At 35.2% G+C, this 22352-nt stretch overlaps 1 long non-coding RNA gene across 1 annotated transcript in view; it reads left to right on the forward strand.

The window, feature by feature from the left end:
• LOC134166803 (uncharacterized) overlaps nt 1–22352 on the forward strand; it is a 704714-nt gene that overhangs the window by 130509 nt on the left and 551853 nt on the right. The window contains exon 2 of the long non-coding RNA XR_009966019.1: nt 22088–22140. This is a non-coding gene — a long non-coding RNA (uncharacterized LOC134166803). The remainder of the gene's footprint in view (nt 1–22087; nt 22141–22352) is intronic.

Genomic DNA, 22352 nt, shown 5'->3' on the forward strand with positions numbered 1-22352 from the left:
CTTATATTAGTACAACTTCACTGAAGCAAATAGATTTATACTAGTTCAGAGAACTGAGGTTTGGTTCTACTTTTTTATTGCAATTAAGTAACTCATCTAGGAAATAAGTCATGAATGTCAGGTTGGGAACAAAGATGCAATGGAAGTTGTTTCTTTTTCTCCTAGTTTGAAAATGCCTGCATGTACTGTTCCAGTTTTTTCAATGCTTTGTTCTAATACTGGGGAGTTGAGGGTGTTTTTAATAGGGAAAGGTGCAAGTTAATTGTAGCTGGAAGATTTGCTGTTATTGCAACAAAAACTGAAAAATAAAATGCTATCATTCAAAAATGTCATTCCCCTTTATAAAAGTAGTATGTTACATACATAGTTTTTGAATTCTGTTAAAGGCTGAGAGCACAACTCCAAATATGTCCCTGCTTGCTCTTGGCCTGCTAGTTCATGGCACCTGCTTCATATGAAGTGGAGTGGTTCACCTCTGGCTTGTGGGAGCTCAACTAAAGATCTAAATAATTTAACAGAAATTTACTGAACATATTAAATCTGTTTTAGAGATGTGGTTTTGGCAAGATAAATTACTACTTTCAGTACTTCTTGCTATGAAAAAAAGTAGTATTGACAGAAGGCTTATTTTAGTATCAGAAAAAATTGTTGGGAAGCACTGCATATTTTTATTCCCTGCAGTGAAGAGGTGAAGGGGGCCTACAGGGATGCTGGAGAGGGACTATTCATTAGAGACTGTAGTGATAGGACAAGGGGTAACGGGTTAAAACTTAAACAGGGGAAGTTAGATTGGATATAAGGAGGAAATTCTTTCCTGTTAGGGTGGTGAGGCACTGGAATGGATTGCCCAGGGAGGTTGTGAACGCTCCATCCCTGGCAGTGTTCAAGACCAGGTTGGACGAGGCCTTGGGTGATATGATTCAGCATAAGGTGTCCCTGCCCACGGCAGGGGGGTTGTAACTAGATGATCTTAAGGTCCTTTCCAACCCTAACTGTTCTATGATTCTATGATAGTTTAAACTAGATAAACACTTTTCTTTTTACCATTGATCTAGTTGTTTTGTAAACCACTAAATAGTATAAATTATGGTGCATTTAAAGTGAATGTTTGAAGAGCAAAAAGGGAAAACTACAAGCAATAAAAGTATTAAATGCAATCTTAAAGCGAGTTCCCTGAATCTAACTTGCACTTCAGATTAGATTAGACTTCATGGGCCAGTCTTGCATACAAAACTTGTTTTTTCCTTTGTCAAGCGTGTATTAAAGTATGGATGTTAGCAGTATTTACATCCTTGGTCAGCCTGTCTTTGATGTAAGCCCCCAAAATATTTCATGACTGGGACATACTATTTTTCAGCCCTGATCACCTTGGAAAAGAGGTTTGCTTTTACAAAGGTTACCTAGGTGAAACTTGGGTTGCTTTCAAGTTGACAGTGCTGTAAGACACTTTGTTTGATTTTGCCCTTTATCAATTTGTGAATCCTCTGTTTAGAACACTGCATCAAATTGTGGAATCATATAAATGTAGAAACAGCAATTTTGGAATAGTAAGTACTCAAATTGATAGTTCCAACAAATAGTATCATGCAGGTGAACTGGATTTAAACAAATTGTTTGCCAAATGATTTTGAATTGGAAACATATTTCATGGACAATCAAAGCAAAGAAACCAATTCTAACAGCTGAATTGCTTCCGAGCTGAAATTTTGAGCCATGCAAAGTTTATACTTGGCATCCTTATGGACAAACTATCTTTTAAATAAAAATTACTGATGTTTAGAAACATAAAAGGATATGCTTGTCTAGTGTACAGAACTGTTATTACCCAAGCTTAAAGTCTTAAAGTAATATTTGCTATCTTTTCTATGGTAGTGCTTGTGCATCATACATTGTGTATATTAACCGCCATTTATATTTTATTTCTGTTTCATTTGTACTTTTTGACAGCTTGAATTTTTTTTCTGGTTATCTTGGAGTTTCATTAGGAAATGTCTGCTAGCTGCAGACTGATAGTCATAAAAAAAGAGGAGCAATATAATTCTGACCTTATCAGGCTGCTGTGGACAAATTTTCTTCTGCCAACAGTACTTGATGCTTCTAATCTGATGTTTTTATATTAAAATTTAGGATATCTACTAGAAAAGAAAAGCTGTCTTGAAATAAGAAATGTTAAGCTAAATAAAAATTTCCTTTTGTGTGTAGCATGTGCTTAAGAGTTAGCAAGATAATAATTGAGATATCCTGAGCTTCCTTATGGGTACTCTTAAACATTTTTAAGTTACTAATATCCCTTTTTACTTGAGTAACCAACTGTCCTGGTTTCTGCAGCAGAAATTATTCCTTTTCACAGAGTTGTATGGTGATGGCTCAGTAGAAGGAAATGCGTAAAACACAGCAGAGATCCTTGAATGGAAGGAAAATTGTGTTGGAATGACTGTTGCCTGAGGTGTAGAGTCACAAGAGGATATTCTCAAATCAGTGGTTTGAAATACTTGAAATAAACATGTGAGATTTTTGTTTGTTTATTCTAAAAAAAACACACACATCTATGATCATGTTGTAGTTTAAGCTCAGCCGGCAACCCAGAACCACACAGCCACTTGCTCACTCCCCACTTCCTGCCTCCACTCCCAGAGGGATGGGAAGGAGAATCGAAAGAATTTAACTCCCATGTGTTGAGATAAGAACGGTCCAGTAACTAAGTTATAACACAAACCACTACTGCTACCACCAGTAATAATAATGATAAGGGAAATAACAAGGAGAGAGAATACAACCACTCACCACCAGCCGACCAATACCCAGCCTGACCCGACCAGTGATCTAGCCCTTCTGGGTAACTGCCCCCCGTTTGTATATTGGGGATGATGTGCTGTGGTATGGAATACCTCTTTGGCTAGTTTGGGTCAGGTATCCTGTCTCTGCTTCCTCCCAGCTTCCCCTCCTCTCTGGCAGAGCACAAGACTCAGAATGTCCTTGATCAGAGTGAACATTATTGAGCAACAACTTAATACATTGGTGTTATCAGTGTTGTTCTCAGGCTGAAAGTCAAAACCAGCACTGCACCAGCTACTAAGAAGGAGAAAAATGACTTCTACTGCTGAACCCAGGACAGACCATCTGAGCTAATTTAAAGCAAATACTCGTATGACATGAGTTAATACTCATAATTTATTGGTATTTCTGTTAAATTCACTACAATCAAAATAATTTCTAAGGTCTGTTTTTCAAATTTAATTGTTTGTTTTTCTTTTAATTAGTATTTTTTCAAAACAGCAAATGCTTTGGATAATTTGATTAGGAGAATCAGAAACACTGATTCTAATGATTCTGGTAGCAGTCTTGGTAACAGGTACCTGTGTCAAGGACAGATATTTCAGAATGAAATTAATAAGATACATCAGTGCATCTAAACCACATATTATGTGGCGTTTCCTTTATGCAACAATCCTTTCCCCCCTTCCTCCATTTTCATTAGAAAAAATTGCCAATAAATGTTGTCATTGCCTAAACTAGAACTAGAAAGAGGAAGAGAAATGTCATGTTACAATTGCTTGCTGCAGTTATTATTGTGTAGTTGTAGCCAAAAGCTAAAAAGAATGAGTTGTACATTTGATTCCTTTCTGTGGCTGGGTAGTGTTTTGTACACATAAGAAGCTTGAAATGCATTTTATCGTTAGTGTAATGCCACTGATTTCAGAAATACCAGGCTACTATGAAAGACTGGTCTAAAACATTTCTTTCAAAAAATAGTTTCACCTTTAATTTGCTTTGGTGACATCATAAAAATTGATTTTTCATGACCAGTCCAAAACACAATGTGTGTTATAAAATATACACCATCTGTACATTTAAATTTCCATCGAGCTGAATCAAATTATGCTAATCTCCTGAAATATGTAACTGGGACTATACAAAAGCTTCAAAATTCATCTTCAGTATTTTGAGTGACTTAGACCACGGTTTCATAGGACAGGACTAGAAACTGAAATTCTTTAGCACTGTAAAACCAACAGTGGGCATAGCCTAATTTGTCAGAATACTGTGGATTCCTTTCTTCATATCTGTAGTGAATGAATCTCATTAGATTATGTTGTGCATCACTATTACTTGGTGAAATGAAATAAAAATGTACTGTCTTCCCTATAGGGATTTGATTTTCTTTGCAGTTTTCATGTGGATCATCTGTACAGCTGATCCATATTGTATAACTACATTCAGAAAAGAAGGATGGGTGGTAAAATTAATAACAAAAGGTGAAAGCACCTCAAAACTGTTACTCGATCTTGATATTCAAATGATGATGTGAGGCCTGACATATTGAAGTTAGTCTCTAAACACAGGTTACCAATTTTTAAAATAAATAATACCCATATTAATAAGGAAAAAACTGAACCTTTTTAACATAATTATAACACCCTGAATTATATCATGATTTTGTAAAAGTATGTGACTGTTCTGTAATTACCTTTCCCAAGTAAATTTTTTCCTTTTGTTATCATAATTATTACCTCAGAATACTATCCATAAGAAAGTACATTATTCATTAGGTTACAGGTAGACAGTGTTGCAAGTATATGCACAAAGGAAAGAAAATAATCCTACAGCAACATGTAGTAAGTCGAAAGGAGTACCATGTTTACCTCAGTTCATCATATGTTGTCTTGGATTGATCCCTTTATCTTAAAATGCTAAGTATATGCTATATCATAAAATGATGAATAAAATGAATCCCTGGAAATACTGAAGGCCAGGTTGGATGGGGCATTGAGCAACCTGGTCTAGTGGAAGGTGTCCCTGCCCATGTCACGGAGGTTGTAACTAGGTAAGCTTTAAGGTCCCCTCCAACCCAAACTATACTGTGATTCTGTGATTCTGTGAAATTATCTTACAGCAATTACTCGTGTTCTGTAGTTTGCTATTAAGTTATAGAATGAACATTCTCTTCCCCATACCTTGCCCTTTGTTAACAGACCCCTTGTTTTTCAATATATGTCTTTGAATAAAATATTTTGTCATTTTCTCTAGTCAGCTTTCTCAGTGCCAGAATTTTAGTCTTTATGGTTTATTTCAACACTTTGGCTGGATCTTTTTCTCCATATTTCATGCACAACATTATGTCTCTTACTGTTTCAACAGCTTTTTTATGGGTTCCCATTTTTAATTTAGGCTAGAATAATTCAGCTGCAGTACTGAAGATTTAAGTTCAAGACTTAACATTTGGCTAACTTTACATTAATATTTCTAATAATATTTGTCATTTAGAAATATATCAGGTCACCATTATCAGCTGCCACACAGGTGTATCTTACATATTTCACATAAACTTCACAAAAAATGAAGTTGGGGAAGGTCATACTGCTGTGTAGACCTGTATGTGAATTAATAAATGATAAGATTTTTCATAATAACTAATAAAACCTCCAAAACCAGATTAAATCCCAAAGTGTTGAGATTACATACATACTTTTCACATCACATATTTCCAGATTGCACAGTAATAACATAGAGGAACTACAGAAGTTAAAAAAGAAACTGGTTGCACTTAATGGTTGCATCTGTGGTTGTATCATTTGTTTATTCTAACACTTTATGCACAAGTGTAAGAAGAGCAGCTAGCTCCAGTCATACGTTTTCATCTCTCACCTCACTACCTTCCCTACATGCATTATAAGTCGTATCATCTACCTATGCTTTGTGTTGCTTTCTTCTCCATCTTTAGATACTCCAGTTAGTTAGTAACCTAGTGAAGCTGAAGAGGAACTCAGGTGATCCTTAGGGATTGTATGTGTTGCTGTGTTTCTGTGGGCAATGCATTCCTACCACTGTCTTTCTACAGTCATCTGGGCTAGGGCTGTAAAGGAAGGGAGCAATAGCACAGACAGCCGGCAAACAACTGTCACTGTGGAAACTGCAACTACCGGTCCCATCCCTGAGATTAGAAGGTACATTTTCCATAGATTCCATTTCAAAAAGTCTGTGTTTGCAAAAAACTAGCTACTAGATTTAAGCTCACTAGAAAACCTTGTCCCTGGAGAAAAATACAAATTTCATTTTTCATGCACTTCATAGAACTATTATATCTTGTTGGGCTTTTGAACATCCTTTATCAGTAACTACCTGATTTCAGTGATTCAGTAAGTATCAACACTATGGGAATGGGAATGCATCCTTATTACCAGGAGACAGAGAACATTCATATGGTAGAAGCTGTATTTCTGGATCATCTGCTTAATGCTAGACAGCCACAGGTGCAGTATTGCCTATTTCTGTGTGCTTTTTATGATATTTGAGATACACAGGAGAATTTATACTCTAGAGTATCCATAGATATTTTCCCACATAATTGCTTTTGGGATAGTATTCCTCTGTTTCATACCGTGATTTAAGACTTATGAATAGAATAACAGCAAAGACTAGAAAACAGCAGTTTAATAGCAATGAGATTATGACTACAAATGTAGCTCTTAGAATCACAGAATCATAGAATAGTTAGAGTTGGAAAGGACCTTATGATCATCTAGTTCCAACCCCCTTTCCATGCATGGACAAGGACACCTAACACTAAACCATGTCACTCAAGGCTCTGTCTAACCTGGCCTTGAACACTGCCAGGGATGGAACATACAGAACTTCCCTGAGCAACCCATTCAAGTGCCTCACCACCCTCACAGAAAGAACTTCCTCTTATAGTCAATCTAAACTTCCCCTGTTTAAGTTTTAACCCATTAGCCCTTGTCCTATCACTACAGTCACGAATGAAGAGTCCCTCTCCAGCATCCCTATAGGCCCCCTTCAGATACTGGAAGGCTGCTATGAGGTCTCCAAGCAGCCTTCTTTTCTGCAGGCTGAACAGCCCCAACTTTCTCAGCCTGTCTTCATAAAGGGGGTGCTCCAGTCCCCTGATCATCCTCGTGGCCCTCCTCTGGACTTGTTCCAACAGTTCCATGTCCTTTTTCTGTTGAGGACACCAGAACTGCACACAATACTCCAAGTGAGGTCTCACGAGAGCAGAGTAGAGGGGCAGGATCACCTCCTTCATCCTGCTGGTCACGCTCCTTTTGATGCAGCCCAGGATACAGTTGGCTTTCTGGGCTGCAGGCGCACACTGCCTGCTCATGGTTATTTTTTCATCAACCAACACCCCCAAGTCCTTCTCCGCAGGGCTGCTCTGAATCTCTTCTCTGCCCAACCTGTAGCTGTGCCTGGGATTGCTCCGACCCAGGTGTAGGACCTTGCACTTGTCATGGTTAAACTTCATAAGGTTAGCATCGGCCCACCTCACAAGCGTGTCGAGGTCCCTCTGGATGGCATTCCTTCCCTCCAGCGTATCAACTGAACCACACAGCTTGGTGTCATCAGCAAACTTGCTGAGGGCGCACTCATCTAGTTGGAACTAGATGATCTTAAGGTCCTTTCCAACCCTAACTATTCTATGATTCTATGATTAGAGAATGTAATATTCTCTTAAATCAACATGGCATGATTCAGGAGTTGCACTTCTGAAATAAAATCTCAGTGCCAACTTTCTCATTGCATTTTAATCTATTTTTTAAAACCTTTTCTCATAAACCAGTAAGCATTTAGTTCCCAGCTCCAATGAACTGCGAGGTGTTTGTGTTGGTCTTGTTGCCCCTGAATGATGTACTCTGACCAATCGTTTGTAAATATCTAGTGTATATTAAATATAGTGTTGATTCACATGCTGCTTTTGTACTCTCCCTTAGATATGTTGCTGCTTAGTGAGTTTAGCATTCAAGCTATCAGTAAATTTCCTTCAGTGTATTAGGCCATTTTTTCTTTCAGCCCCAGTTTAAGCTGGAAGCAAATGGCTGCCAGTATGAAGATCATATCTGTTTCCATAACTACAAACATCAAAATTCTTTTGATTTCTGAAAAATATGCAATAGCAGACTTCAATATTTTGCTAGTTTTTGAATTGGGAGACTGTGATTTTACAGTTTGAGTTCTACTTTTGAAGTTTTACTTTTTTAAGAAAGAAGATATTTCAACCTGAAAAAAATTAATAAGTGTCTGCATAACATTTACTGAATAATCTGTGTTGCTCTGGCTATCACCCTTTTATATTAACATGTAATGACTGTTGTGAAATAAGTATGAAACAGAGGTTAGATGCTTTTCCACTTGGTCTGTTTTCCTCCTGTAACCATTCAAGCAATGTCAGATAACACTGTGAAGGTTGCATGGAGCCGTAAGAAAGAGTGTGAAATCACAATGGCCAAAATTAGTCAAAGCATTAATAGGGTGAGAATAATTAGCTTTGTACCCTAGCTATATTTTGAGAATCATATTAAAGCTGATTTGTACTAGGCCACTAAATCTTTCCAGTGAAGAACTGCACTGTGCAAGAAGATTGTTTGATAGAATAGTACACTCTACTGCCTCTTAAACCTCCTGAATCCAGGTGTGTAAAGAAGAGTCCTGAATGAGATTCTCTCAGTAGCTCAAAATTTTAAGGATGCTAGATTGTCTGCTTAAGGTTGAGAGCATTATATAAGATATTTCCAAGGCTACCTTACCAGTTTTTTCAACCCTTTCTTATATTTACTTAGAATCCTACATAGCAATTTGAAGAGAACTAATTTAACCAGGTAGAAGTCAGCCATTTGAAAATAACTCCGCAGGCATGGCAAAGAATCTGTCCTTGTTGTCTTGCCTCAAAACACAGCCTAAGGATCATTTACTGACCTCAGCATCTGTAGAAGTTAATTAAGAGAGAAATGAAAGAGGATTTTCCTATTTTTTTCCAAGACCCAGAACAATATTAAAACCAAATATGTGATATGTGTCTAGATGCAGAACAGTTGTTTAGGTTTCAATAGTATGCAATGATAGAAGTCCTTTTGCTTGAATCCGTTCAAATTTTATCTTAACAAAGAAATTTCCATTGACATGCTGTCAAAAAGAACCCATTTTGGTCTGTTTGATTTTGTTGAACACCTAGTTCATGCAGCCTTGCAAATGGTCAAAACCACATTCTACTACTTTATGAAAATAATAAGTGTGCAGTCTGATACATATTTTTTATAAATGGTTGGAAGAAAAGCCCAACCTCAGGTATTCATATCAAAACATGCCTGGAAATTTCCATTCTTAAAATCCTACAGAAAAAGCTACTATTTAGAAACCTAAGCCCAAGCTCTTTTTCTTTTTTTTCCTTCTTCCCCCCCCCCCCCCCAGTAGTAAAGCTGATATATTCAGATCTTTGCCCAAATGTAACCGGGGAAAAGTGAAGTGAGCTCAAAACCAGTATGGTATATGCGTCTGTGAATTTCCCAAGATTCTTTCCAGCTTTTAAGACTCGGTGGACTTGCATTTTCAGGAACTCCCCTTGTCCTGGTCACATTTCAATCCATAATTCCTAGCCCAAATGCCCTGTGATGCATAGGAAGGAAACTAGTTCACGAAACTGATGAAAGCCATAGTTCTGGTAACTCTCAGGGTTTATTTCTTACCCCACTCTGATTTGAATGGTAATAAATTAAGCTATTTTCCCCAAGTCAAGTCTGTGTGTCCCATGACAGTAATTGGTGAGTGATCCCTCCCTGCCCCTATCTCTATCTATGAGCCTTTCATTGTATATTCTCTCCCCTGTCCAGCTGAGGAGGGGAGTGATAGAGCAGCTTTGATGGGCACCTGGTGTCCAGCCAGGGTCAACCACCATGATGATATTATTGAAGTGTTTAAAAAATGTTATTTAGGCAGTTTTTACCTAAAAATTTTTGTGGTCTAGGTAAATTGTTAATCTTCCTGTACTTACAAGTATTTGACATATTCAGAAATACTTAAAAGCATAATTTTAATTTCTATACAGTTGTGTTAATAAACTGGCACCAGTTTATTAATGTTAGCAAACTAGAATTAGCAAACTAGAAAATTCTAATGCAGAAATGCTATACACTCATCAAGGTAAGATTAAAAATACTTGCTAGGTCAGGAACATCCATCAGTGAGTTATTTAAGAACTAAGTTACAGAGTGAACAAAAGGCTGAAACCACACTTTAGTAACTACATATCTAACTAACTGTCATTGTGCCAGTGATTGCTTCATCAAGTTATTGCACTTTTACCAAAGCCATTGAAATAATGACTCAATTTCAGAGGAGATTACCAGCCACAAGATTACAGCTGTCCTCTGTAGATTCCTCCCTGATACAGTAAGGGGTACATCAAAGTTGGAAAGCTTCTACAGAAAGGGACCAAAGAACATTGTTCCAAGATCCACAGAAACAGATGCTTGGAACATTTAAACAGAACTTGATTCATGTCTACTTTCATACAAAGACCTGAACTCAGTTTTTTTTTATTTTTTTTCTGTATTTTCCAAATAGCTGGGATTTCAGTGATTTTCATATGTGTTCGGTCTGTACTCTAGCCTGGAATACTAAAAATCCAATTGCAGGGGAGGTGGAGACAGCTTTTATGCTGGAGTATTAGTCCATATCTCTTGATTGTGACTGGAATATCCTGAGCTCTTTGTCCTGTCCTTATGTTTAACCTGCTGGTCCAGGGGAATTGATTTCTCCAGTGTTTCCAGGGTCACTTTTTTTTCAGCCTAAGAAGAAATTGTATCAGCACTGTTTGTTTTTCTCTATCATCTTTAGCAGAACCAAATAGGGTCTTCCTTCACACTACTGAAACTGCATGTTAGTAGTCACGTTTGGGAGCAGACAGCTCTAAAGTCTGCAATATCCTTAACATGTGTTCAGGTCATTGGTTGAATGCTCGAAAACTATGAACTGAAACAGCTTGTGGCAATGAAGCTTAACTAAAAGCAGGCATGCCCCTGTTGAGAAACCCTGAAGGGTCTTTGTTTAAGACTGGTTTTCGTGTTACATTTTGATAAAGGTTAAGCAGCTCCCTGCTAAGAGTGTTGGCTATTGTAGACCACATTGTTTAGGAATTTTATTCTTCCTTTGCTAATGCGACTGCAGAAGAGAACCACCTAGCTGCCTAACTTAGACATAAGCATCCTGGTGACACAACAGAAAAAGTGTTACTTCTGGACAATCAGTGACCAGGAATTAAATCCAAAGATTTAAATTTTTAGATAGCAGGGATTTTGCAACACACTTACAAAGTTCTAGAAAATTTTCTGGTGGTTCTTATGACTGATTAAGGATATTTATATTTTTTAAATACAGCAGGTGATGTTTTAACTATACAATTATCAAGAATGTTGCCCACTTTATAAAGCACTTTAGTATTAGAAAGCATTAAAAATAGCTATCATATCTTATTCATTTTGAATAAGAATTATGTCAATGAAAGGAAATTATTTGGGCAGATTTTTTAGCATCTTACCTCAGTGCCCAGTGGACATAACAACAGGAATTAAGCTTAAGCAATTAATACTAACAGAAAAAAAAAAAATGTTAAAAGTGATAATTGCCATCTGTTCTTGTCAGTATTATTAATGTGCAGAGAATGGCCTTTATTACAAAATAGCTTACAACTGTAGTGTTGACAAAATTTGTTTCTTTCAAAGTAGCTGGATTTGCATTAAAGAAGTTAAGGTGGGCAAACAAATTCAAAATGTTAACACAGCCTAATAGCATTGGTGTATCAGCCAATTTATAATTAGTTGTAGTTTGCAGGGAATGCAGATCTCACAGGAATAAAACCACAATATCTAATACTTGTGGATAAGGTTCTGAACCATTCATACATTATGCTTTGATATCCTTTAACTGGTATTCTTAAGCTGGCAATGTAGATTTAATTTCTTATTTTTTGAGGAAAAAATATGCCTTGTTTCAGTTTCCATAGCTACTAGTGTTCAGTTAATTTATTTGCTGTTCAAGAAGTCTTTTATCAGTTTTGTAAATTTAGTATAATCTACATTGCAAGATTTTTGACACATTTTTCTAAGCCTAGAAGGAACAATTTAATGGTCTTTAGCAAAATGGTATTTTACAACTAGTTGTTATCAGATACATTTCTAACATAGTTTCCTAAGGCTTATTTGTGTTCTTGGGTTATCACCAGATCCCTGGATTCTCCCGGGTTGCTTTCAAATCTGGTAACTAAATTCTGCAAATGTGGCAAAGCAGCAGAGGTATGGAAAAATTATTTGGTTCTTATGAGATCCATGAAAATTGGTGTTTAGGTAAAAAAAGAGGGATTTTATTCATTATTGTGTGTAATACAGAGGGAGGGTGTTCTGTGATCTGAAGCAGCAGAGCGAGCCAGATCCGTATGGCCAACACTTGTAGCTCGCAGAACATCTTTTGTCTAGCCATAGAAAAACAAATGCTGTTTTGTGGATCACCAAAGAACATGTGTTGGAAAATTTTTATTAGCAGAGGGTTCAAATTAGAATTAGTCCTTGTTTGTGGAGAAATTAAATATACATCCCTATCAGGGTAGTATTAAAAAATGTATAGCTTTAGGCAAATGTTTATATTGAGATTTTCGTTAGCTGAAAAATGTTTGAAATACTTTCTGAATTAGGGTAGTAGAAATTAGCCTCTTGAGGCATAAGTTCTGCAGTTTACCAGATTCAGACAGTTCAGAAAGCTATCAATTCAGGCAGTGAAACAGAGACTTAATGCTAGCTCTGAAAAAAATAACAGTCAGCCTCATCACCAGATCTGAACAATAACAACTTCTGTTTCAAAGGTAGGGGTTGGTTTGATTTGTATTGTTAACGTGTGTGTCCCTTCACTTCTGTATGCCTGTTTTATTATCATGGTTATATATTACTGTCATTAATTAAAATGCTTCTTTTCAGTTTGATTTTTATTTTAATGTCAGCTCAAAAGAAATGATTTTAAACAGTTGAATCTGTAGCAGATTGCCAAGTGTGTCTTGAAATAACTGCTCCTAAACTCTGTTTTCCTATCTTAAAATTTTAGTTTTCTCATAGTACACTTGCGACTTAATCCTTCAAATTGTTCATCACTGGGAGATTACTGTCCATTTCAGTACATGGATAATGGACGATACCTTTTTTTTTTTATGATTCTCACAGGACTGTTCAATTGCAGTTCCTAAGGAGTAGTTTGGGGAAGATTAAGTACAGTTGTGGGATGTTCTTAGGTTTATGTAATCACAAAAGAATTTCAGATTTAAAAATGTACAGTTCAGTATACAGAGAGGCTGATGAGCACAGATGCTCAATGTTTCTATAAATACTTTATATACTAATTTCTGCCAGAAAGATAGAATAGCAAATTTAATGTGAGAAATAGTGAGATTTATCAGTTCAGCATTCAGAATCAGCTGACATAAATATTTTGCTGATGGTAACAAAGAAATTACATATTCCTTATATATTTCTGAGCTTGAAAGGCAACAGTAATCACTCACAGCCAAGTTTGTAATTCTGAAAGTTCTGGTCTGAAAATTTTTATCAAGAACTTGTCTGTGATGAAAGTTCTTAGAAAAGTTTAGCTTATTAAACTGTTCTGTGCTTTGGATATCTCCTTGCACTGGAATAAAAGGCTTTTGTTTATTTGCAGTACTCAAATAGCAAACTTAAGTTGTTTGATGTGGCTTTGTTGCATCTCTGTTGTAATTCCCATCCCAAGTAGTTATTTTAAAACAAATAAAGTCCCTGTCGGTCCTATTTGTGATCTGTTTGGTTGTTGCAGGCAGGGATTTTCGTGGGTTTTGTTTAAAAGGATTGGCTTCCAGGATTCCAAGACTTCAGGGACTTTCTTTGAACCCCTTGAATATTGTTGCATTTTGTCATGGCTAAATTCACAGTACAGTTTATTTTCTGTGGCATGCTAATATTCTTATCATCATCCTTCATATATAAGGTGTGCATAAGAGTCAGGAAACAGCTGCTGACAAAGATGTTCTGAACAGTCTTATATTTGAATAGGGTTATTCATTTATCAAGTTTTAAATTATGCTATCTCATCACAAGTAACTTCTGGGAAACCCAGGACCAAGATGCAAATAATAATGCTCTTGTACAACTCAGTAGTATTTAATATTTGATCTATCACAGGTGAATTATTTTATATTATTTTCAAGTGTACAAGTACAGTAGTTTATGACAAATATAAATACTTGATATGTCATCTTCAGGAGATTCACTTCCACTTTTTTGTATCAGCATACTTAGATAACTCATGGTTCTTACCTTGTTAACACTGATAAGAATTTGGAGTAAAGGAGCTGTGTTAGGAAGCTGACCAACCAGTCTTCATTGGTAAATGATCATATTAACTTACAAAATTTAATCAGGAAATAAAGAAAATACCCAAGAAGTGTGAAACAAAGAAGAAATGCACTGCTATCATTACAAAATAGATGCTGATGGAATGTTTCTGATGAAGTTACACACAGACTAGATGTCAGTCTAGACTAGTTGGTCTAATTTATCCGAACTATAGTGGTGCTTATACTTTTGTCACCTCTGCCATGGGATAATGCCTACCCCCAGAATTATGTACAGTAATTCTGTAATACAGTGCTATATTATTTTCCTAAAACTTATAACTTTTCTAAGTAGCTAGACTTTATAAGTTCATAAATCCATGTACCAAAACCAGGACAACTAAGAAGTTGCGAAGGTTGAAGCATAGTCCAGCTGGGGTCTTTCATTAGCCAAAGATGTATGTAAAGGGAAATGCCCAGGCTTGTGACTTGGAATTCCATTATGAAGTTCTTTCCCTAAAAGCTTTATTCACATAGATAGTGATTGTAACATATAACCTTAGTTCTTTATAGCAATTCTCTGCTTCTGTTTTAAGGACTAGGAATATCACTAGATGATCTTACAAGATCATCTTGGTTTTGATGGACTTACAAGATCATCAAGTTTTTCTGGGAAGAGGTATGTCTGTAAATGAAGTTGTTATCACTGGGCCAAAATAAGAATGAAGAGAAAATTCTTTAGTGTTTAAAGAATAACAAATGCTAGACTAGATAAGTAAGATTGGTTATGCATTTGTTATTGGACCTTACTCTGTTTCTTATATTTACCATAAGTGCAAAAAGAATAAAAAGACTTGCTTATGTTATCAGAGCAGTCCCTAGTCTTCTCCAAGGTGCTGTTTGCTGGATGTCAATAGTAAAAGTGAAGGAACAATGACCAAACTTCTTTTTACTAGAACATAAAAAAATTAATTGAAAGTTTCTGTTGGGGCTGTTTTGCTCCTGCTGTTGTGAACTCATCAATGGGGAAAACACCCAGGATGAGTTATCACTGAAGACCACAGCAAATTCGTGTGTTGTCAGCTTATGCAGCTGTTCATTTTACATTATTTTCTTGTATTATTCAAGCAGCTTTCAAGTAAATGTAATCAATAACATTAATGACCTTTAAAAACCTAATCAAGTGGTAGCAGTGGAATGTTAAATATAGAAACCTTCTGTATTTGATACCAAGCTGTCTCTCAAACTACAAGTATTTCTAAAATGGTGGGCACTAAAAGAGGTGTTAAATTCATTAACCAGATGTTGAAAAACTATACGTGTGGCAATAAAATGAGTGATAATTTCCTTCTCTTAATTTCTCTTCATTTCTCCTTATATACAGATTTGTTTCCCCTTGCTGTTAGCTGTATACACTGATACAAATATCCCTTGATCATAATTTCTTATGTGCAGTGTATGAATGTATTTTGCAGGTGCTGGACTTAAAATTATCACTTCAGCTACCACTGAAATGGACATGGGAATGCAATTTCATCAACACTATAAACCCTTATGTTTCTATTGTCTTTGTGCAGCTGTCTGAGGACCATATGCACATGCAATTATACATCTGTATTACAGATAACGAATAGAGCTTGGAAAAATTCTTCCTATTTTGTTGTTTTTTTTTTTAATTTCTTTTGAATTGCTATTTGTGTTGCAGACAGTTCATTTTTTTTCTGACAACTCTCTGTACAAACTAATATCAAATAATAGGACTTTTAGAGGGAGACGTGGATATGATACTGAGCCAAGACTGGAATATCAGTAAAAAATAAAATAAAATCTAATTACCTGCATATTTTGATTTTTTTAAACTGTTTTTTTTTTTTCCATTGTCTTACATTTCTATCATATGAGTAACAGTTTCAAAGGCTTCAGAAGGGTACAAATACTTATAACACTATTTCTGTAGCATAGCGAATGGGTCAGGTTACAGTGATCGTGAGCAGCATCATACCTGGCTTCCTATGAGATACGTGTTTTACTCGTTCCTCATCTCTAACTCAGATTTTCACTGCTTAAGTTTTCCATGTGTCCTAACTAGTTATATTATTTATCACTGGAAATAACATTTGTGCTATCTATAATATATCGATAGGCGTTCTCTGGAAGTCTGATCCTCAGCATTTATATAATGCTTTACTGTGTGTAAATTAAAACAAACCAACAAGACAAACAAGAAAAAAAAAAAATCAAAAAAAAAACCCCAGCATAATGTCCAGAAGGGTTATTTTCCCTTGTGTTGAGTCATCTTTTATTCTTCCTTGTTTCCACTGGAGCTAGGTGATTTTAAGTTCTGCTTGAGGTGAAAAATTAGGAGATGGCAAGAACAAATTAACTGAAAATAATTTCAGTTTGCTGGTAATTTTTTGGTAGTGTTAGTGTACAGGGCGGTGGCTTTTCTGTGTTTTCTCTGTTTTGAGGCTAACAAAAAGGGATTGAATATTAGTTATTGTTGTACAATAGAGATGCAGCTGCAAGTGTTATGATTGTAAACTTTTTTTCTGAAATGTTAACTCTTTTCTACTCCAGAGCTGAAGTATACAGAAATTGCTTTCTGTTCTCTTAGTTTTTCAGTAGTGTATACAGGTTCAGAAAGGTTCCTTGACATTTTTGTAGTATTTACAAGTAGGCTTGTACTTTTGTAAGAAAAAACAGGAAATGCTTTAGTTGTTATATTTATAATTCTTGAATTTTGTTTTCTATTTAATATGCAAACCATTTTCCAAGGGGAATTATCATTTAATTATTTTGCTTTCCACTTACTACTTAGTTTCGGTTGTAAGTCATCAGTGCATTTGGAAATTCGGCAGGTATTTTTCTCTGTCTTGGTAATTTATGCAGATTAGAAGCCATAAAGATCTGAGAACTGACTCCCCTGTGACCCTTTTCAACACTTTACTTTCTAATCACTTTACTTTAATCAGTTCTTTATCTGTTCCCATGTTTAACCTGAATCTTCCCTGCTTTCAGTTTAAGATGATGACTATCATTTGAGACATTATTAAAGGCTTTATGTAAATCCAAATTATGGTACTTGTACTGTTAATATCAATTTTCGTTCTGATCTTCTCCAAAATACAAAAGTGGCTGGTTGTCAAGATCTAAATTTCTTTAAATGTCTTATGATGATGAACTGTATTTGTTTTAAATTATTGAAAATTAGTTAACTATCATAATCTTTAAATGTGTTATACTCTATTGTGTATTAATTTTTAAGGTCAGTTCTCTACACTTCTTTCCTTTCTATGCCACCTGTCGCTCAGTGGGTGCGACAGATATTGGCTGTAATGGGGTAGGCAAAGTAATGAGTAGCAAATCTTTTGCTATTTCACTATATACAAAGCAAATGACCATAGAACTGTTGTGGGTTGCAAGGGAGTTATGTGGTTTTGCTATTGACAGATTGGGTAAGCCTGATTATTTATAAAGTCAAAGAAAAGAGCTATAAACCTTTTCTCCTCTGCTGACTGCATTTTAGGAAATGCATTAAAAAAAAAAACAACCCCCAAAAAAACCACCACACCCCCCCCCCAAAAAAAAAAAAGAAAAAAAAAAAATTAGGGTTAAATAAGCTGTCTGCAGAAATTGGAGTAGCCCAAGAATAAAAATAATACTTTGGGTAAACTGGCACTAAGACTGTGTAAGAGCATAACAATGAGATCTACTGGTAGGTGATAATTCTGGAGAAAACCCAAAAGGATTTCTCTTCTTTCTTTCTGAGATTGAGACATATGCATGCTATTTTTTTCCTTAGGGAGATATTTGATACATATATATGCAAGTATTACTTCATTAGTCTAAAATTCTTTTTGCAAATATTATTTTATATATTACTACTCATTTTAGGGATATATTAAGGTGATTCTAGATGGTTAAGTTTTAGTCTTTTTTTTTTTTTTTCTGATGCAAAAATCAATACCTTACTTGATTTTGAATGTAAGTGATCTTTTGCTGAGCTAAAAACTTTTGCCTGATGATACTAATGTAATAATATAACCCATACATGTTAACGGGTTCAGCCTGTTCAGCCTGCAGAAGAGAAGGCTGTGTGGAGACTTCATAGCAGCCTTCCAGTATCTGAAGGGGGCCTATAGGGATGCTGGGGAGGGACTCTTCCTTAGGGACTGTAGTGACAGGACAAGGGGTAATGGGTTAAAACTTAAACAGCGGAAGTTTAGATTGGATATAAGGAAGAAATTTTTTCCTGTGAGGGTGGTGAGGCACTGGAATGGTTGCCCAGCGAGGCTATGAATACTCTGTCCCTGGCAGTGTTCAAGGCCAGGCTGGACGAAGCCTTGTGTGAGATGGTTTAGTGTGAGGTGTCCCTTCCCATGTCATGGGGGGTTGGAAGTAGATGATCTTAAGGTCCTTTCCAACCCTAACTATTCTATGATTCTATGATTCAGGATAGCTGTGGAAGTCAGGATGTGGTGCCACTTGCTTAAATAATTCTGATAAACTCAAAGTTAAAAAAAAATTAAATGCAATAAAATTAATACACATTGATTCAAGTTCTAGAAAGCCCCGAGAAACTGTGCGAATTGTGGCATATACAGTGAAAAGGCCCTCACAATCAAATACATGTTGAATTAAGGACACTGCCAGCATACATATTCTACTGACTCACAATCATGTATCCAGACAGCCCCTATGCTGCACTCTGAAGGCTTAAAATTAAAAACAAACAAGCCAAAACAAAATAAAACAATCAAACAAACAACAACCGCAAACCAAAATCAAACAAACAAAAAAAAAACAAAACACCCCAAAACAAGGAAGTACATATTTAATGGATCTGTAGTTCAAAAACTGCTGCTAAAAAACCAGATTATCTTTCATTTATAGAGATCCCCAAGTTCCGGGGTGCTTAGCGAGGATAATAGAAAATCTGCATTCTGAAATAAAACAGTAGACTTTATATTTCACAGTATGTAGAATGAATGTAGTTGAGAAAAGCAGTATAGATTAACAGTTTCTGAAATCACACATCAAAAACTTGTCAAGATATCAAAAGTCAGAAGGACTTGGTGATGTTTTGGAATAATTTTTTTTTTATAATTTTTTTGTCCACTTACTCTGATAGAGTTTACAGTGAGCAGCTACCATGGTAACATGTTATTTAGTGATCTTCAGATCTAAACTGGCCCTCAATTCTGTGAACATCTTTTTCAACAGAGCAATGTTAGAATAGGATGTTTGCCATCGATAATTGTACCTATTAATCACTTCAGATAATAGAAGGATGTATCAAGTTACTCTCTACTTACCTGTCAGCACATGCTTGTATAATACAGTCATATTTCCTTGCAGTGAGAACAATAAAAGATTAGTCAATATTTACAATAAAAATATCTTTTCTGTTTGCTATAAAATAAACTCAAATACCCCTGAAATGGAACAACATCAATGGAAATACCAAACAGTTGGTAAAAGACACAGCAGTCAAGAAGTTGAAAAAAGAAATGGAATTTATAGGGCTTTCAGTATGGCATTCAAAAACAGTATGCAAAGAGAATGCAAAAAGAGAAGATAGCTTTTATTACTAAGACTTTTTTTTAATAAAAAAATTGAATAAAGAAAATGCCACCCAAAAGTGTGAATTTCCCAGGCTGTCTGTTTTTCCACTGTATTTTTACATGATTTTTCTATTTACTATCCTTCAGATTACAATTTATTATTTTAGCATTCACCCTTTGGACAGAATATTTTTTGTTTCCAACTGAGAATATATGTAGCTAGATGTTCTGCAATCCCATAAATAAGCAATTATCTACTCAGAAGCCACTTTAGATTATCATTGCTTACACAGAAAGAATTTGTAAGGCTAAAGGTGTATTGATCTTAATCAATAAACAAGTGCAAGGTATTTTTAACAGTAAATTTTTAAACTTCGTTAAATATTCATGATCTTTAAATTTCCATATTTGTGTTTCTGTAAACCCTTCTTTTTGAAGGTTTGCAGGCAACAAAATAGTTGTTGATTTAGAAGTACTTGCATGGTACTTACTCAGATACTTATACATAGTACTTACTGGAATAGCAGCAGAAATCTCCTGCAAAATGATTCTCCTACACCAAACTGAAATTGTAACACTTCATTAATTGTGCATATTTGAAGATACAGGTCAATATTTTCTTGTTATTTTAGAGTATTCAGTGGCAAGTAAATATGTTATTGCAGTACAAAATGGCAGAAATTCCAGAAATCACGAATGCTCCAAAGATAAGGAACAAAAAGCTATTTTAAGTAATGAACAGGTTTGTAATGCTGAATGTCCTGCCAAAATATGGTTCTCAAGCTTTCTGAGTAGGTAGAAATTTGTAACATAAGAAATTCCATTTAGTAATACAATGGGATTTTAAATATTTTACCTATATTTTTCAGTTTTTCATGTTATCAAGGATGACATACTGACAGAGTAGTTTTGTAAATCTACCCCATTTTTACCACAGCATAATTACTTCATTAAAAGTTTTCTAAGAATTTTAAAAGAAGTTTTAAACATAAAATATATTTAACTGCAATTTCATTTGTTTTATAGTATATTTCCAAAGGCATCACAGCTTTTACAATTAGTTTTAAATAGTGTAGGTAAGAGTGAGAAACCTTGTTCACCCCTTATTTTTACAAATAAAATTTATTTTTTCCTGACCCCTTGTTGTACTTTCCCTTTCAAGTGCTTCATTTCTTTTCTACGATGAAACTGTAGGAGCACTGTCAGTAAAAACTTTGTTGGTGGTGGCAGTGAAACCAACATACTTTTTACCAACAGTGTCTTGCTGAAAATTGTGTTTTTCAAAAATTTATGATTTTTTAATGAGTGAAACATTGCTATCATGCACATATGCGATCTTGGGGGTATTATTTCACATTTTCTTATCATAGAGGAAAGTTTCAGTTATCATTTCTGTACTTTTGCAGTGATGAAAATAAATGAAAAACAGTACAAGCACTGAAGTGAGACAGTAAATTTGCTGTGCTCTTATCCAAAAGCTGCTTTTATGAGACTTCCACTCTATCAGGATGTACCTCCAATACTACAACCTAACAAGAAATACATTCAGATTCTAAGAAATATGTATTCTGTGATTAATAGAGTGATGGGGAAAAAAAAGAGAAATGAGTTGATTTTAGTCCTAGAGCGCTGGAAGTAGATTTTTGTTGTTATTGTTATTGTTTCCTGAATTTGTCAGTTAATCTTACTCGATGCAGAAAATCTAATGAACTTTTAAAAACAGAACACTAAATAGCAAATATGTATGATTAGTAAATGTTTGTCTTGTCTTTCTTGGTATGCACCATACCATGCTATCATATGCTAAGTTGCATACATTGTTTATGTATTTACGGTCATAACACCTCTGAATCACAATTCCGTGTGCAAGACATTGTTCAATTGGAGAAATAAAAAGTAGCTCTTACTCACTGTAACTTAAAATTGTGCTAAACAAGGCAGCACTTGAATAGAAAAGAAACAAGACACAAGAAAATGCTGGACAACAAAAGTCCTTGTTGGCAAAGTTGTTTGAATTCTAGATATTGTAGAAAATTCTGTAGAGAAAACAACTACTGAAATATGCTTAGACTAATAAAGGCATTTTGCCCATAAATGCAAAAATAAGTGGGAGGTCAGCACTTAGGGGCTACCTGAATCATATTGAGTCACATTGAGCATAATTTTTTTTAAATTATTTATTTTTTTTAATTTAAGAGCATATCAGATTTCCTGAACCCAGAGTTTCCTTGATGAATATCACAGAAGTACACTGAGGAGAACATAATTGCCATATATATATATATATATATATATATATATGTATATATTTAACTAACTAATGAAGGTGATTTACTTTAGCTGCATATTCTAAGATATCACTAATACTACCTTATCTGCTTTATAACAGGTAAATATTCCATTCCAATAGACTGCCAAAAGGAACTGCAAAATACTTCTAAGGTAAGGACCTCCTAAAATTAATATTTCAAATATAATTCCTTCAGGTTTATCAGTTAGAAAAGAAAATGGAGAATGTCAATTCTTCCTATCTGGCTGATAACAGAGAAATACAGATGGTACTAATCAACATAGACTTTGGCTTCCTGTTTGTGAAAGCCGTGTTTACATATAAAAGACAAATTTTAACTCTTCTCTTCTTAGAAAGGAGAAAT

This window comes from Pezoporus occidentalis, unplaced genomic scaffold (assembly GCF_034315485.1).
Source record: "Pezoporus occidentalis ecotype Australia unplaced genomic scaffold, CSIRO_AGI_Poc_V1 ctg1, whole genome shotgun sequence".
In the NCBI taxonomy this organism is placed as follows: domain Eukaryota; kingdom Metazoa; phylum Chordata; class Aves; order Psittaciformes; family Psittacidae; genus Pezoporus; species Pezoporus occidentalis.